At 38.0% G+C, this 18,423-nt stretch overlaps 1 protein-coding gene across 1 annotated transcript in view; it reads left to right on the plus strand.

Moving 5' to 3' along the window:
• ELP4 (elongator acetyltransferase complex subunit 4) overlaps positions 1-18,423 on the plus strand; it is a 245,612-nt gene that overhangs the window by 52,567 nt on the left and 174,622 nt on the right. The window lies entirely within an intron of this gene.

Raw genomic sequence — 18,423 nt, forward strand, 5'->3', positions numbered from 1 at the left:
GAAAGGTCAGTTTTTTATTTTTTGAGGCTCTCAGTTCTAACTGGAGTGTAAATACAGCAATCTTCATACTTTTGGTATACAGCCAAGAGTATTAGGTGTTCAACTAAATCAGCACCAATATGACACTAATAACTTGTATTTATGCTATTAAATCTATGAAAATTGCAAGATTTTGAGTATTCAGGAATTCATAGGTGTCCAAATATTTATTTCAGTTTTGTAATTTGACTTAAAGGAATTTAGACTGAGGGATGGATTTTCCCAAGGACCAGACCCAGTTCATATCCTTAAAAAACTAATTCTTACAATTAGAATAGTAGGTATAGTAGTTTGTAGGTAGCTAAATAGAAGAGGAAATTTTGAAATGGAAAAAGCTATGTGGCACAATAGATAGAATGCTGGGCCTGGAGTTAAGAAAACCTGAGTTCAAATCTGGTAGCTATGTGACCTTGGGCAAATGCCTTGGCCTCTATTTGCCTCGGTTTCCTCAGTCATAAAGTGGAAATAATAATAGCACCTACTTCTCAGGCTTGTTGTTTGGATCAAATACGAGGTAATGTGTGTAAAGGTATGTAGCGTAGTGCCTGATGAAAGTAGGCACCATAAAAATGCTAGAAGTGACTTGGGAACCTGTTTGTGAAGCCATCTGTCTCACTTCCGACATGGAGGAGTTCGGGGAAGATCCCAATTGATTAGAGCTAGATTTATTTCAATAGGAAATTCTTAGGACTCTTTCACAGACTGAGGTTCCAGACTTGGTGTATCCCTCATTGATCTCTCTCCTAGTCTCATGAAACAAACATAGAACCAGGTGTCAGAAGACTTGGGTTCTAGCAAGATACAAGTAGGGACAAACTCACATTTTGTATAGTGCTTTAAGGTTTACATACCACAATCCTCACAACAGTCCTCAGAGAAGGGTAATGGTAGCAGTACTAGTACTAATAGTACTGGTGCTACTGGTGGTAGTAGTGATATTTTCTTTTTTCACTTGAGAAAGCTGAAACCTAGAGGAAGTACCCAGGTTTTCTGCTATTACAATGCAGGTACTGTCCATGGGGTTGTTGGGAGGTTCCAGTAAACTGATGTATCGGAAAGCACTTTTTACTTACAAACCGGAAAGTTTGAGAGGATTCTGGGAAAATGGCAGAGTAGGTCAGAAAATTCCATGCTCTCAAGATTTTCCCCCACCAGAGTTAAAATAGCACCTTAAGGTGAACGAAGTGTGTGTGGTTGGAGTTAAAGAAGAATAGAGGCACAACCAGGGTTTTCCTGAGACAATTTGGGAAGATCTGAAGAAAAATCCCAGGATGAGGTTTGGTCTCTGGGAAGAGTAAACACCACTAGGCTAGCTTCTGTTCCATTTTAACCACAAGTGGCAAGCCACTTAAACAACAAGCAGCAAGTCCTGGGGTTAGTTTGTTTGAGAGGCTGCCTCGGCCCCAGCCACAGGAACTTTTCACCCTGCATAGTGAGGGGAGTTGGGCTTTTGAGCCCGGGAAGATTGAGGGAACCTCTGCTGAAGAGGAACACCAGACCCAGCTGTTCTGTGAAGAGCGGTGGGGGTGAGAAGGAACCAGCACATGCCTGGTGAGTGCAGAAGCGATGGGGCAGAAAGCCCCTGGCTGTGGGCACTTACAGGAATTTGGAGGTTTGACTTTGGTTCCAGGCTAGAGGGGAAAACTGAAGATCTGGGGCAAGAAGCGCCATCCTCCATACCCCAGGGCTAGAGGTGATTACAAAAATCAAGCTATTACCATAGAAAATGCACAGGCAAAGGAGAAAGAATCCAACCATAGGAACCTATTATGGGAATAGAGATGACCGGGGTTCATCTTCAGAGAAGGATATTGAAGTAAAGAAACCCCCAGAGAGTAACCTCAAATTGTCACTTGCTCAAAAAGAATTTATAGAAGATCTTTAAAAAGACTTTAAAAATCAAATGACAGAGATGGAGGAAAAACTACAAAAAAAAATAAGAATAATACAAGAAAAACAAGAAGGTTATGAAAGGAAAGTCAACCAATTAGAAAAGGAGATCCAGAATCTCAAAGAGGAAAATGACAGCTTGAAAATTTGAATTGGGCAAAGTGAAGCCAGCAAAATTATAAGAGATCAAGAAATAATTTAACCAAACATGAATAATGAAAAATAGAAGAGAAAATGAAACATCTTATAAGAAAAACAACAGATTTGGAGAATAGATCAAGATGAGAAAATATAAAAATAATCGTACTAACTGAAAGTTATGATCAAAAAAAGAATCTTGTTACAAAAATACAAGAAATAATTAAAGAAAATTGTCCTGAAGCATTAGAACAAGGTGGGAGGGAGGGAGTAGAAATAGAAAAAATTCATCTAGCCCCACTTTTAAAAGATCCTATGAGGAAAATCATAGGGATATCACAGTGAAATTCAGAAACCCCCAGCTCAAGGATAAAATATTAAAAGCATCAAGATTAAAACAATTTAAATATGATAGTGGCACAGTTAGAATTACATAAGAGCTAGCAGCAGAAACATTAAAGGACCGCAGGTCTTGGAACACAACATATCAAAGAGCAAAAGACCTGGGGCTTTGGCCGAAAATATAATACCTTGCAAAGTTAAGTATTATCCTGAATGAAAAAACATGGATGTTTAATAAACTCTCAGACTTTCAAGACTTTGTTAAAAAAAAATCCTGAACTTAATAGAAGATTCAACATACAAGAACCAAGAGAAATATAAGGTACATACCAAAGACTGATTATAAGGGATTCATAAGGACAGACTGTTTACCTTTTATTTAAGTAAAATGTGTGTCTAAGATTCTTATTAATAATTGGGTAGCTCATAAGAAAGATTGAGGTAAACCTGACTATGATATGAATTTAAAAAGTAAAATGATTTAGGAACAGCTAAAAAGAGGAATTATTTTATACAGAGGTGCAAGAGGAAGAATGGATAGAGAGGAATTAGATGGGGGAGGAAGGCTGGTAGTTCCTGTAACCTACTTTCTTCGGGAATGGGTTTAAGAGGGAACACTACTAGAAGAGTATAAAAATCTTCTAAATTAAGAAGAAATAAAACAGGGGCATAGGAAGGGGGGAAAGGACAAGGGAGGGATTTTTAGAGAGGACAATGAGGGAATAGGTAAAAGTGGTTATAGAAGGGTATTTAGATTTATGGGAATGAGAGGATGGGGGGGGGATCCTTGGATGGGGGTAGGCAAATAATAAGAGGGCAAGGTAGTGGGTAGAAGTAAAGTAGAGGAGGCAGGAAGGATAGGAAACAAGAGATATGCACAAACATTAAAAACAAAGATCAGGAGTAGAATATGTTTGGGAAAATGTATGTCTATATATGTATGTGTATGTATATGTGTAGATATATGTCTGTAGCTATAGAGAAACATATCTAAACTTTATTGTGTAGCCTTCTGGGAGGGTTGGGGGGAGGGAGAAAATGAAAGTTTTTACTCTCACTTACAATGGTAAATTATCATTCTTATTATCTTTATCTGCCTTGTTTCCTAATGATTGTATTAATTGAAAAAAAAACCAGAATTTAGACACAGTCATGGTTTCCACACATTTAACATTTCAGTATTTCAAAAGTCTGTGACTTGATTGGTGAGGATTCTGCCCCCACTGATGCAGATAACTACTCCTTTGCAACCAATGTGTGGCAGACTAGTTTTCACACAGCAGCATTAATGTCCATCATCGGACCCATTCTGGATTTTTGTGCATTCTAGGCACTTCATAATTGTTTGTTTATTGATTGGTTGATTTCCAGCCTGTTGGAAGGTCCGCCAGAGTTTGTGTATTCCTGGCATAGCTTCTGAAAGTCTCAATTTGTCACTGTGCCACCAAGGGTGTGATTGTAGGAACTCCTCTTTTTCCAGTACTGATGAATGACATCTTTTTCTCTCATCTTACAATGTATAGCTGTATTTCAGAACATAAGTCATCATTAGAATTTTCCTGAGGACCAGGACCCAAATATGTGAAATGATTGAGCTCTGTGTTTGCTTATAACCTACAGATGGTTGCAAAGATAGTGAACTCTGGTCTTTGCTATTTGCAAGTTAAATTTAATGTTTTATCTAGAGAGCTGTCATCTCTTGATTTGGTTTTTTCTTCTTCCATTGACCTACAGCCTTCTTGATCTATATCACTTACCTGACTATTCTTTAATAGAAGTATAAGCAGAGAGAATGGAGACTTACAGCTACAGGAAGAAGCCAAAGGAAATCTTTGTCAGATGAGTAGTGATATGTACTCTATAGGCAACAAAATGTATTAGATATCATATCAAATAATACTTAGTACAGTACTACTTAGAGAAAAATGAAAATTTGCCAGGTCACCTGTTTTACCCTCAAATACCTTCAGAATAAGGAGCTGGTGGTAAGAAGCATCCATAGAATTTAAAACTACTTTGGCAGCCTCAGCTTCCAAGGACCTGGAAAAGGAAGTTCTCACCATCAAAGCCCTTGGCACTGCCAAATGATTCAACATCAGAGAGAGATAAGATTTGTCAGTGCACTAGAGAAGGTGCTTTACTGTCTACTTTGCCCCTCATGCCTTCCGTGGGCCTTTCCATCTGACTTGCAGCTAAAATCTTCCGTATGTGCCATCTCCTTGTTAAAATGTGAGCTCCCAGAGAGCAGGGACTGTCTTGCTGCTTTTTTTTTTTAATTTCTAATGACCTTTACACGTGAGTATTTAAGAAGAGTTTTAATAACACCATTTCCTTCACTCCTAAAAAACTTTATTGACATTCAGGGATTAGATTTTAAAAAAACCAATCATTGTTTACACGCCTAAAACTTGCTCACCCAGATGACTGCCTTCCAGAAGCTATGTTAAACACATTTGTAAGTATAGTGATCACCACCTGCCAAGAGTTTACATTCTAAAATAGCCACTACAATTTTTCTTTACTTATTAGCCTTTTATAGTCCCTTTTCTTCAGACAACTCAAGGCGCTGTACAAGAAATTCACAAATTGTTTTTTAAAAAAGAAAGAAAAAGTACACCGACTATTACATATCTCAGAGCAGCTTCCATATGCAAGTGGGTGCTTAATACATAATTTTAATTATGAAGATTTTTTTCAGATATTTTAAATAGATAGAAATAAGCAAAGAATGGCAGTAGAGGAAAGAAAATTTACAATTTTGGAAAAGATCTAAATATTTGACTGCCCCAGTCCAGTAGACTTAATGATAGTAGTACATGAAAAGGATCTTTCTATTCAGTCATCCATCTTGGGTCCTGTTGTTAGTCTTCTGTCCCACTCCTTTTTTTTTCCTAAGCCAAATCAAAGAGTATTTCTTAAATTCCAACCATCTGTGCAGGATAGATTAAAGTACTCCATTGAATCTGTGATGTCATTGATGTGGGCATTCTTATCCCATGTCTCGTCCATGTCCTCCCAGAGGTACATCACAGGGGATCCTTCTAGGTTCCCTTGAAATTGCAAGGCCACCAGTAAGGAGTGCAGGGTACCCATTACTTAACCTTCACTGTTGCCTTATGATCAGCCCACTTTCTTTCTGATCATGTGTTCTTTGTTGACATCCTTTACACCATTTTTCCTTTGTTATTTCTTGGTTATAATTTGTTGCATCCTGCTCATCCCATGTACTGTTTGTTTGCCTTTGGCGCACTCTTCAATTTCAGTTCTTTTTTGTTTTATTTTTTATTATGAACTTAATCATCAACAAACATGAACATTTCAGCATGCAAGAGAAGAAAAAGAGAGGATTGCAGTTTATTGTCTGTGTATTTTCCCAAGAAAAACTAGTTTCCTCCAAGTGCAGTTAGCCTCCTGTACCAAATATTAATAAATAATTCTCTGTTGTAAAAGAATATATTAAATTTGTATTTTTCTTCATTAATTTTGTGTCTCTGCCCCAATTCTACTGAATTCATGCTATAGCCTATTTCTGATATGGGAAGTAAAAGATACAGCTTTTTAGGTGGCATAGTGTATTTTCACACCATTTTCCCAGTTTTCTTACTAATGACTCAGTGCAATGTCACTGAGTTCCCTTATTCTTATTCTTTTCAAAAATAATTTGTCTTGGATGCATTTGAGCATCAGAGGCAGGATATCTGTTATTGCTAGCTTTGGCTAAGTTAATCTAGCCATTCTGTGTGCCTATGCAATAATAGAACTTATGCCTCTTCAGCTTCTTGCCACCTTGGTTTATAGAAGTCAGGACATTTTATCAGTATTTTACTCATTGTCACTACTTATTCATGTCTTAATTTTTAGTGATCTAAAATATTGATAATTAATTACCTTTTGTATGCCAAGAACTATGTTAAGTGCTAAAGATTAAAAAAAAAATGAAAAAGTCCTTGCCTTGAAAGGGCTTACATGCTGTTGCAGTATAGGATGTGTACATATAAGAGTACTTACAAAATAAATAGAGGATAATTTCAGTCACTAGCAGCTAGGAGGAAAAAGGAAAGGCATCATAGAGGAGGGAACCCTGGCTTGAGCTATAAACGTATCCAGCTAGTCTAAGAGGTGGGTAGAGAGAAGGGAGCATGTTCCAGGTAAGGCATCAAGGCAGATAATGGGATGCCATTTGGCCAAACCCTACAGTGTGTGAAGGGGAAGGATATAGAATAAAGCTGGAAAGGTAGATGGGTGTCAGTATATTAGGAGCTTTAAAAGCCAAATAGCAGTTTACAGTCAATCCTACATTTATAATAAGTTGTTGCTGCAGTTTTTTGGGTAGAGGGTTAGACCTATGGAGGAAAAATTAGAGAGGAGAAAGTTGAGATAGGAAGACTGATTAGGAAGCTGTAGTAGTCTAGGGAAGAGTTGATGAGGGACTGTACAAGGGTGGTGGCTGTGTATGTGGAGGGATGTAAGCATCTTCCTTTTACTGATAAGAAAACAAGATTTATCATTCAGTCTGGAGGGGGGGAAGTGAATATGAAACCCAAGCTTTTGGGGTATGTGTTTCATCTGGCACATTCTAAACATTAAATAAATGTAAGGTCAGCCTGCCACCTCTTCTTTGAATAGACTTCTTTAATTTTGGAAATGAGTAGCAGTGACAGGTTAGGGGTTTCTAATCTCAATATGTATACAGAGGTTGAAATTTTCCTAGTAACTAGAAAGTGGTAAAGTACTTTTATTCCCTGATAAAATAACATGTACTAATTTTAAATAAAATTTAGTACTCCCAAAATTCTATTACAAAAATAGGCAAAGGGGTATCTGCAGAAAATAAAACCTAGTGAAACATCCACAGAAAAAAAAGATAATTGAAATTTTTCAATAAATGCAGTACTGATTTATCTACTAAAAAATCTGTGAAATTTCTTCTTGTCCTTAAAAGAACAATTTTTGGGAAAATGAGAACATTAAGGACTTGTTTTCCTGAGGCCATAAAATGCACTATGAAATTAAAATGTAAAATAAAGTATAAGTGCATTCAGAAATAAAGTAGGATAAAACTGTTTTCAGTCATTATGGAAAACAAGTGCTAGCGCTATAGAAAATATTTTATTTTCCTTGATCCTATACAGACACAGTTCTTTAAAGCTAAAATCTTACTTAAAAATGTTTGTAGAGAGCTTTCTTTGTTCTGAAAAGTAACGGTTCAGAGTGGAAGAAGACGACTCATAGATTTTCATTAACAAGGCAGTGTTTCATTTTAGGGCATTTAATTGATCATTCATTTATTTCCTATTAAACTTAAATGCTTAATTAAATGTAATTAAACTTTAAACATGTAATTAAATTAATTTCGAAAATGGCTGCTCTACCATATGAGATTTAATTTATGAAAAGTGTGTGCTCATCTCACCAAAAGGAACTTCACTGGCTCATTTCAAAAAGAATAATGCCATGCTTTATAGTTGTCCACACTTTTCATAATTAAGACTGCAGCCACTGTCCTAGAGAATGTCCTGGACAGCTTCACCTTTTTGGAAATATGAATATTCACCTTTTGTTCAATGTTCTAGGAGGGGATTGGACCAGTTCACCTATCAGATCTCTTCAAGCTCTAAACTTATGAATCTGTGTATAAATTGTGGGCAGCTGGGTGGCACAGTGAACAGAATGCTGGGACTAGAGTCAGGAAGACACCTCATCCTGAGTTCAAATGTGGCCTCAGATACTTACTAGCTGTGTGGCCTTGGGCAAGTCACTTCACCCTGTTTACCTCAGTTTCCTCATCTATAAAATGAGCTGGAGAAGGAAATGGCAAACCACTCTAGTATTTTTGCCAAGAAAACCCCAAATGCGGTCACAAAGAATCACACATGACTGAAATGACTGAACAACAACAAATGTAAAAATCAGCACTTTTTTAAGTGAGGGAAAAAATTGAAATTTGCCGAAAATATTTTCTACTGGCTCCTTTCCTAGTGCCTGCAAACATGCCCATGTCTCCCCCATCCTGAAAAAACCTTCCTCTGATCCTCGTACTCCCTACTAACTAATTGGCCTATATCTCTTCTGCCTTTTGTGACTAAGCTCCTTGAAAAGATCTACAATAGATGCCTCTACTTCTCTTGCTCTCTTCTTAATCCTTACAATTTGGCTTCCAGCCTAATCGTTCATTGGAAACTGCTCTCTCCAAAGTTACTAATGATTTCTTAGTCACCAGATCCAATGGCCTTTTCTCTATCTTCAGTCTCTTGACCTCTCTGCAGCCTTTGACAGTGATGATCCTTCTCTCTTCCTTGATACTCTTTTCTCTCAAGCTTTTTGGGATACTGTTCTCTTCTGGTTCTCCTTGTACCTGTCTGACTGCTCCTTCTCACTCCCCTTTGCTGGCTTATCATCCATATCATGCCCTCTAAACATAGGTGTCCCTCAGGGCTCTGTCCTCGGCCCTCTGCTTTCTCCCTCTACACTGTTTCAGTTGGTGTTCTCATCAGCTCCCATGGATTTAATGACCATCTCTCAGCCCATGACCACACTTCCTGGACTAAAGGCACTGAGACTAGATGACAGATGCACTGGTGTGTCATGTTCCATTCATCCACAAAACCTAACCTCTAGATGACTGGCAGCATTCATCTGCCCCAGATTTATGAATGGAATTAAGGATACGCATTTTCAAGTCTCTTTCCAAGATGTGGCATCTTCATCTGTGCTTCTACTACTTGATCAAGGATATATTTCATGTGTCAAGAGAAAAAGAGCCATTAACGGAGTGGTGATAGTAACAGTAGCTAAGACATCATCAGCAGATGTTTATTTAGTACATACTGTGTGCCATCCTCAGTAGGGAAAATCTCACAATCTCAAGGTTGTAAAAGACCGCAGAAGTTATCTAGTCCAATCAGTACTTAAGAAGGAACCCCTTCTCTGGGGTCCCCGACAAATGTTCAACCAGCCTTTGCTTGAAGAAATGCCGGTTGATGTTTTTTGAAGTCATGCACATTGGGGACCCTTTTTCTGCCTCCCAAAGCAGCTTCTTCTCATTCCTAACACCTTCACTTGTCACAAAGCTTTGCCTTATGTCAGGTTGAGATCTGTTTCTTGGACACTTACACTGATTGCCAGTTTTATACCCTGTTATACCCTATTACACCCTGTTACAGTAGTCCAGCCATGAGGTGGTGAGGACTTGCACCAGAGTAGGGAGTGTCAGAGAGAAGGGGGAGTATTCAAGAGATGTTGCAAAGATGAAATCAAAAGTGTCTTGGATATTTACACTCATGCCTTTGAAATTGATTATGTGACGTGGGAGACTGTGGGACAGGACAGCTCAGCATAGCATGCCCTTATCAGAGAAGGTGCTGTGCTGTATGAGCAAAGCAGAATTGAAACAGCTCAGAAGAAACACAGGATACACAAATTTAGAGAATCCACCCCAAAAGTTCATAAGGACTATTTGTGCCCGACTGGTGGCAGAGCATTCCGAGCTCATATTGGTCTGATCAGCCGCAGTTGAACACACTGAAACTTGACTTTACCATAGTGATGTTTCACTGGTTGTCTTGAGAACAAAGGACAACAACTAACCAACTATGCCTTAGTTTTCCCCTTTGGAGCCAAGCAGAACAAGTTTAATCCCTTAAGATACTTGAAGACATTTATCATGTCCTCCCTGTATTTTCTCTTCTCCATTTCCTCAGACTGTCCTTATCTGGCACAAACTCAAGGCCTTTCACCCTCCTGGGTACCTTTCTCAGGCCACTTGTCAAATAATAGCACCCCACTCTGAACACAGACTCCAGATATGGTCTGACTTGAGTAGGTGTCAATAGTTCTGTTGCCTTTTTCTGGAGACTGAGGTTTTCTTAAGGCAGGTTAATATTACCTTGTCAAGTTTGTTTGGTTATCATAGCTTTGGTGATGCGTACTAAGTTTGCACTAAAATCTCCAGGTGTTTATCACATGGAAAAATGTTTCCATTCATCATAGTTAGCTATGGAAAAAGAGCCCTGATCCAGAAGCCAAAAGAACTGAATTCTGTCCTTGTCCTTCACACTGACTTAGTCCTTAACCCTGACCCTCAGATAGTTCTTTACTTCCTTGTGCTCTGGTCTCCTTATCTATGAAAAGCTTGCCTGCCTAGTTCACACTCTTGTGGATCAGATAGGCTCATGTGTGGAAAGGTACCTTATACACTGGGTTCTGGGCTTGCTTTTGGTATCTTGTCATACTTCTTCCTCGAGAGGGTGAATCTGTAGTTATGCAAGTCAATACCAAGATTGCAAGAAGAAGGGATGGGAAATCCAGGGCTGAGGTTCAGAAGTGTCTAAAAGATGGTTCTCATGTGATGTGGTTTATGTGCTGAAGTAGCTCGTCATGGAGATCACTGGGTTGAAGAAATACCCTTTAGAAAGAAGTGTTTCTTATTTTTTATAAACATCTTTTCTGAACAACTGTAGGTCAAATAAACACTTGATTTTTTTTTCCCCTTAGAGTTTATAACTGAAGGCAAACTATGCTTCATCTAGTAGAGAATTTGCCAAAATATTAATGGAACCTTGGTTTATAATTTATAGTCTGTTCTGAGTTGTTAATACTCAGTCTTGTCAAGATAATGAGATTTTTCTCCCTGTCAAATCCATTTTCCATTCACTGGAACCTTACTAGGTTTATCTCTAGGCTATGGAAATATGGTGAGTAGTTAGTTTCTTAAAATACTTTTATCATCTCCTACCTGTTGAATTTTGGTGGTATATTTTAGTTATGCTTACCAAGTTGAAAATTTTGTTTAGTATTCTCTCAATACCACCATGGGTCTTCTGTGGTCTGTCTATGAGGAAGAAAGTATTTTATAGACCATTAAGAGCTAGAGAGGAGTGGGTTGTTGTATTACTATAACTCTGGGGACTGAAATAATTTCTTGAGAAAATGGAATTATTACTGTGAGAAATATGGGTCTCCTCCTCCTAGGTCCCCACCCCCATTTTCTCTTATTTCCCTCTCAGGATTTTTAAGCAGGATATTTATAATAATTGTGTTTACATATAATTCTAAAGTTTTTAAAGCACTTTCCTTATGATAACCTTCTGAAGTATTTAATGCAAGGATTTTTTAGCTTTGTTGTATAAATGAAGAAACAGATTCAGAAAGTTGACACAATTTGTCCAGAGTCACTGAGCTAGTGTTATGACACTGAACCTGCCTTTCTCCAGAAACATGTTGTGTCCCACCTGGGATCCCATTTCTCCCAGTGGCTTCATACAGTAGCAAAAAAAATGTCTCACTATAGGCAATTAGGAGATTCAGATAGATGAACTGTCTTCTGGCAAATGATAGACTTGAAGAGTTATTCTGAATTGATTTTAACATTTTATTAATGTTTTACTAAAGTTACCATTCATTTTTGACAGAGCTACAAGACTGAGAAAATGCCATGGACAGGATATAACTAGGTTTCATCTTTATGTTAGTCACCATAGTGTAATAGAGTCAGGAAGACTTTGGTTCAGATCCTGACCCCAACACTCATTATCACTGTTACCCTGATCAAATCCCTTGACCTCTCTAAGCTCATTTCCTCACCTGTGAAGTGGAAATAATAACACCTCTATTACAGGGTTGTTGAAAGGATCACCTAAGATAACATGAAAAATAACATGTGTTACAGTGCATAGCAAACCTTAAAGCTCTATATAAATGTGAGTTACTGTTACTGTTTTTATTTGACAAGATATTTGATAAGCTCTCACAATATCCTTGTAGACAAGTTGGAAAGATGTGAACTAAATGATAGGAAAGTTAGGCAGGTTCAGAGCAGGTTGAGTATTCAACTTGAGTATTGATTAACTGGTCATTTTCAACATGGAATGAAGTTTTCAATGGTCTTAAAAAGCAGTCTGTCCTTGGCCCTGTTCTGTTAAGCATTTTAAAATTAATACTTGTAGGAAAGTGTGCCAGTTAGGTTCTTATGAAAAGAAGCAGAAGAAATATGTTGTATAACAGAATGGGGATCCTAAAAGGTCTCAGCAGGTGGAACAGTGGATGAGGGTGGATAAGACGTTTCACAGGCCTGAGTGTACAGTCCTGACCTTTAGTTCAAACCCTCACCTGTACAAATCTAGGGTATAGGAGATAAGAATAGGAAGCCGGTTGTATGGGGAAAACCCTATGAGAATGGAAACCGTATGAATTAGTGGTATGACAAGGCAGCCTAAAAAGCTTCTCGAGACTTGGGTTGAAATAAGAGAAGTGTGCTCTCCAGAGCAAAGGATGTGATTGTTCCAATCTATTCTGCCCTGCACAGACTTGATCTGGAGTATTGTGTTTTTAGGTCCTCCTCTAGAAGTTACACCGTGTAGCTGGAGGATATCCAGAAAAAGGTGACCAGGATGATAAACATGAAATCATAACATCCTTGAGTTGAACAGAGGAACTGGGCAAGTTTAGCTTCAAGAAGAGGAGACTTAGGGGAAGATAGACACCATAATGGTCTTAAATTTTTGAAGACTTGTCATTTAGAAGGATTAGATATATTTTGTTAGACTCCAGAGAGAAGAAATAGAGCTGTATGGTGAAAGTTACATGCAGGCAAGTTTTGACCTGATTATAAGGAAATGTTTCCATTGGTCATAACTCTTCTCCACAGCTTGACTAGTGTATAAATTAATTCAGTGCAAAGTTATACACGGTAGTTATATGAGATTCCATGCCGTCTTGGGGAGGGAGGGGGGAGGGAGGGGAGAAAATCTGGAACTCAAAATTATGTAGAACCGTGTGTTGTAAACTAAAGATAAAAAAAAAAATAAAAATAAAAAACAAAAAAAAATAAAGAAACGTTTCCTAATAGTAAAGCTATCCTCAAAGGGAATGGGTTGCTTGGGCAGGGAGTGCATAAGGGGTAGATGGGCAATGAGTTCACATCACTAGAGTTGTTAAAACAGAAGCCAAATAGATAGAGCAAATATAACTTTCTTCATCAAATCCTGAAATCCTATCATTAAAGCATAAGTTTTTAAAGCTTAAAGGGAAAGTAGTGATAATTTTTTAAAGTGTGTTAACATTTCATACATCCAAGATCGTGGAAATGTTCCGCAGAAGAGAATTTTCCAGATAACTGAAGTTTCCCCATTTAAGCACTGTGATATGTTTGTTTTTATCTCTTTTCTATGGATTTTCTTCTAGAATGTATTACATATTTCCTTCTTTCCTAAATAGTTCAGAATTTCATCTGTTCTTTGTAGAGGGCCAGCTCTGAGAAAGTCCATTCTGGGATAAGATACAGGCCAGAGGCCTGTTCTTGCCCTTGGGCTTATACACGTGCTGCTCAAGATGAAGGCTCTTCAAGCCTCCTCAGTATACACGTGCTCTCTCCAATACCCATGCTAAATACCACCTGTGGGCTATTAACACAATATTGTTTATGGCAAAAGGGGAACAAAAGCAAGAGGAAGTCATGCATTATGCAAATGCCTCACACATGTATTTGTTGATTCTTCTTGCCTAAAAGGGTATATAAGCCCTGTCCCTCAGTTAAATAAACGGAGCTGTTCTTTACTCTTCCACCTGGCCCATGTTTTGTGTTTTCTTTTCACTGTCTGCGGCATTTGGCCATTTTGGCACCACAGCCGCTGGCGGCAGTTCTTCACAACACAGGCAGATCACTGTGAGCATTTATTATCATATTTCAGTGCTTGTCCCTATGATAAATGGCCCCAGACTGTTGCACTTCTATATTTTTTGTGCATGCCTTCTGTAGGTTTTTTGTTACCCCCATTGTGAAGTGGATATAAGCTTCTATAATGCCAGTTCCTTGCATCAACTCCTTCCTCCCAAAAAGACATTTTTCATTTATTACTCCTACTCTCCCTTAGAGTTAGAAAGTGAAAAAAGGCCCCATATTCCAAGCGTAGAACCTGAAAGGAAAAGACCTGGCTTATAGGATTGGCTTTGCCACTAACCAGCTGGGTGACCTTGGATGACTAATCACTTAGCCTTACTGTGCCTCAGTTTCCTCACCTGTAAAAGAAGTTACACTAAACCAATTCACAGTCATTTAGTGAGCAGCTATTATAAGCCAGCCACTGACTGGGCTCACCAGTGGGCATACAAATGCAAAGAGTAAACCAGTCCTTACTCTCAAAGAGTTTACACTCCAGTGGGGAAAAACTTCTAAGTTAAATGGTTTCTTATGCTGCCTTCTGATTTTATGGAAGTTCAAGAAGGGTTTAGAAAAACATATGGACAATAAAGCTTAATGAGTAAGGAAGGAAAATTATCTGCTGGACTCTAGAGCATTGTTGTGGCCCGAGGATGCATCTCTTATATTCTTCAGCTCATGGTATTTTTCACCCAGTGATACAAGGGCAGGAGCATTTTGGCAGAGATTCTTAGGCATCTTTCTCATGTTTTCTTTAACTATACATAGCTCCCGTCTTCCAGTTACATATCTAGTACAGAGAATTTAGTGCAATAGTATTAGCTAAAAAGGCAAAGAAAGAAGAAATCAGGAAATGACAGCCTTCACCGTAATAGGCATGAAATTTTAACTTGAAAATTACTTATGAATGGACTTCACAGTCTCTATAGGCATATGTAAATTATATGCAAATAGAGTTGGCCAAGAAACCATTCCATAGAGTTAGTGCCTGCTATGTTGTAACAAGTGTACCTTATTTTATGTAATAAATGAATGAAAATGCGTAAGTGAATATGTATAAATGAAATGAATGTAATAAATGAAAATGTATTAAAAGAATTTTTCTCTACAAAAAGAATTTTTATAAATCAAATTATTTTCCCACTTATTTATATGATTTTGAATATGCTTCACTTTCATTTCTAATTAATCTTAATTAGCAATGATGATACTGAAAATTGTACCTTAAGCCTTTTCAAATATTGAGTTATTTGTATATAAGTACCTAAGTTCATTTTGGAAAGTTCTTATTTAAAGGAATGCCTAATATCAAAGAAAGACTAGGTCTTAAAGGATTGATGGGTGGGCATTGGAAGTAAACTCTGACAAGGCAGTGGCAGCCACTGAAGGGGCCTGATCTTTAAGAGGAAAAAACTCTGGAAGATAAACAGCTCCTATCTAAGAGCATTGTACTAGGGAAACAGCTTCTGCCAGGAAAATTCCCAACTTAGAAGGAAAAAGTCTAGTTAAAGCAGGGAGTAGCCACAAGCAGAGTCTGGTTATCAGGCCATTTGTAGAGAGCCAGGTGGTCAAGCAGCTGGAACCAGTAGGGATCCCTGGCATGTTAATGCTGAGACTGTGATCCCTGGAGGAAGGAGGGGGATCTAAAATGAAGAAAAAGTCACATATAGTCACGGAGAAGAAACTAAGCAATGGGTGAATCTTAGGAAAGCATTAGCTCTGAAGATGGCCTTTACTGGGGGAGCTATTTTGAAGGGCTGAGCCAGGCCTCTTTTCTACCTTAAGGTAGAATAAAATTCCTAGAATCATAATTTTTTTTTCTTTTTCAAAACCGAAGTGATAAAAACTCACTTGAATGTCCTTAATGCACTTTTCCAGTTCAGGTACAAGGGGCAAGGCAAGAAATATCTGTTAAATGCTTACTGCGTGCCTGGCACTGGTAACATTTTAAAGAGGGAAGATGAGACAGAGAAGGGAGCTGAAGAGCTGGGGATGGGTAGGAAGGCTCACGTGAGGGCATGTTGTTAAAGTCTGAAAGTCAGAAGCAGAGCTAGAGGGGATGAAGGTGGGCCAGCCTGGACCCCTCCCCTTAATGGTGGCCCCCAGAAGGAACTCAGCCATCATGGTGAAGAGGCCCCCAAGCACTGAGGAAAGGTCCAGGGTAAGACAGTAGCTGAGGCCTCAGAGTGGTAAAGTCTGGGGAGTCAGAAGCAGAGCTGTGAAGGGAAGGAAAGGAAAAGGGAAAGGGAGGGAGGGAAGAGATTCATCAAGGTCTATGTGCCAGGGACTGCTAAGTGAGCCCTTTACAATAGCCTGGGAGGCAGATACAGATTGGACTTTTCCTGGGTGGGCCATTGGACATCACGGAGACAGTCTTGGTTTTATCACGAATGTCTCATCTTGAATCTTTTGACAGCCTGGCTGCTTCCCCTCTCATTGCATAGCTTCTTTTTGGTTTGTTTTTGTTTGTGGAAGCCAGTTTGAAAGACGTTATTTGAATTACTGTTTTGTCTCTTTCATGAGCCTTCAAGGTGATTATGTGTTATTAGCTTCATTCTTATTTGATATCTGGAAAATAATTTAGTGGAAAGAACATTGGTCTTACGCCATAGCCTTCTCTTCACCATTCTTTGGCTGTGTGTTCTGAACAAGTCACCTAACTTTTCTGGGCCTAAGTTTCTTCACATCTGTAAAATGGGCATAATCTAATACTTATACTACGTTTCCTTACAGTATTGTTGTGAAACTGTTTGACCAAGATGCATTAATTCCATTATACAGTAATATACAAAGAATGTTAATTCAAAAAGAATTTTAAAAGTGTGCTTAGACATAAATGAACAAATGAATGACCATTTACTAAGCAACTGTCATGGTCAGGTCCCTGTTATGGGTACTGGGGATACGGAAAACAGTTTCTGCTTTTAAGAAGCTTACTTGCCACTGGAGTTAAGGGCTTTGTGACTATAAAGGGCTATATCTTAATTTTAATTTTATATACACCAAATTTGATATTTTACATTATAAATTTTTGTTATCTTGTGATGGGCATGCATGGGTGGCCAAACTCTTTTTATAGTAAACCTAAATCTTCTCTTGAAGGAGACTTCCATATTCTACAAAGAATTCATTCCTCCTTGGTCTTGTGATCGAAGGAAAGGTATAGTTACCTGTTACTTTGGGTCATACGTATCTGATAAACAAAAGATAAAAATTCATCTAAACATCGGACATGTATTACATTTCTCTCTATGTAGCGTGTGTATTAGTGACAGTTAGCTTTGCTTTTTTTAATCTAAGAAAGTTTAAACTTGTTCTTGAAGTCCCAGCAGCACTGTATATTTTAGTCCCTCCCCCCCACAGATATATTGATTCTACGTATTAACCACAGACACTTGAGATGAATTATTATCCTTTAAAGGTTATTGAATATTATAGAAACCAAACCTGTGCTGCCTTGGCTTAATGTTATTTATCCAGTGCTTAGCACAGCCCCTTACACATAGTAAGTGTTTACTAAATGCTTGTTGGCCGACTGACTGTTATGTTGGCCTTCTGTATATACCTTAAGGAAACTTAGATGGAGCTATATTTATGTAGAACACAGATTTCTAGGTAAATTCAGCTTAAACTATTTAAACTGTCTTTCCTGATGGGGCCTACTTACAGATAATAGGCTTATTTGTCATACTCTTGATAACCTAACTTGTGTTAAATGCTTAGAAACTATCAGTAAGGGAGTCAGCGTCATGTTTGTAACCGGGATACCTTCTTGACAATTCCTATTTTATCAGTTACTAGCCTGCTAGATAAAAAAGAATAAAGAATAAATCATGTATATTTGTATATATACACATATCTAAATTTCATACATAAAAGTTTTTAGTAGCAAAATAATTAAAATTTTAAAACAACAAAATATTTTATTTGTCCTGAGCAAATAAATTTTATTACAAATAATTCCAAAGGAATACGTATCTTAGAAATATGCTGTACCTTATCACCGTTTAGGTTTAATTAACATTCAGAGGTAGTTGGTGGGTCAGTGGATAGAGCACTAGGGCTGAAGTCAGAAAGACTTGTCTTTAATCCAGCCTCAGATACTTCCTAGCTGTGTAACTCTGGGCAAGTTGCTCAACCTCTCTCTGCTTCTGTTTCCTCACCTGTAGAGTGAGGATAATGATAGCACATACCTCTCAGGGTTGTTGTGAGGATCAAGTCTCCATACATGCTAACTGTTATTATTATTAATAACATTTCCATTCCACATAATTCAAAGTCATTGAATATAATTCAAAGTACAAGTTGAATTGCATATAATAATTCACTACCAAAAGGTTCAGTAAAGTGTTAGTAAA

This window comes from Trichosurus vulpecula, chromosome 6 (assembly GCF_011100635.1).
Source record: "Trichosurus vulpecula isolate mTriVul1 chromosome 6, mTriVul1.pri, whole genome shotgun sequence".
In the NCBI taxonomy this organism is placed as follows: Eukaryota; Metazoa; Chordata; class Mammalia; order Diprotodontia; family Phalangeridae; genus Trichosurus; species Trichosurus vulpecula.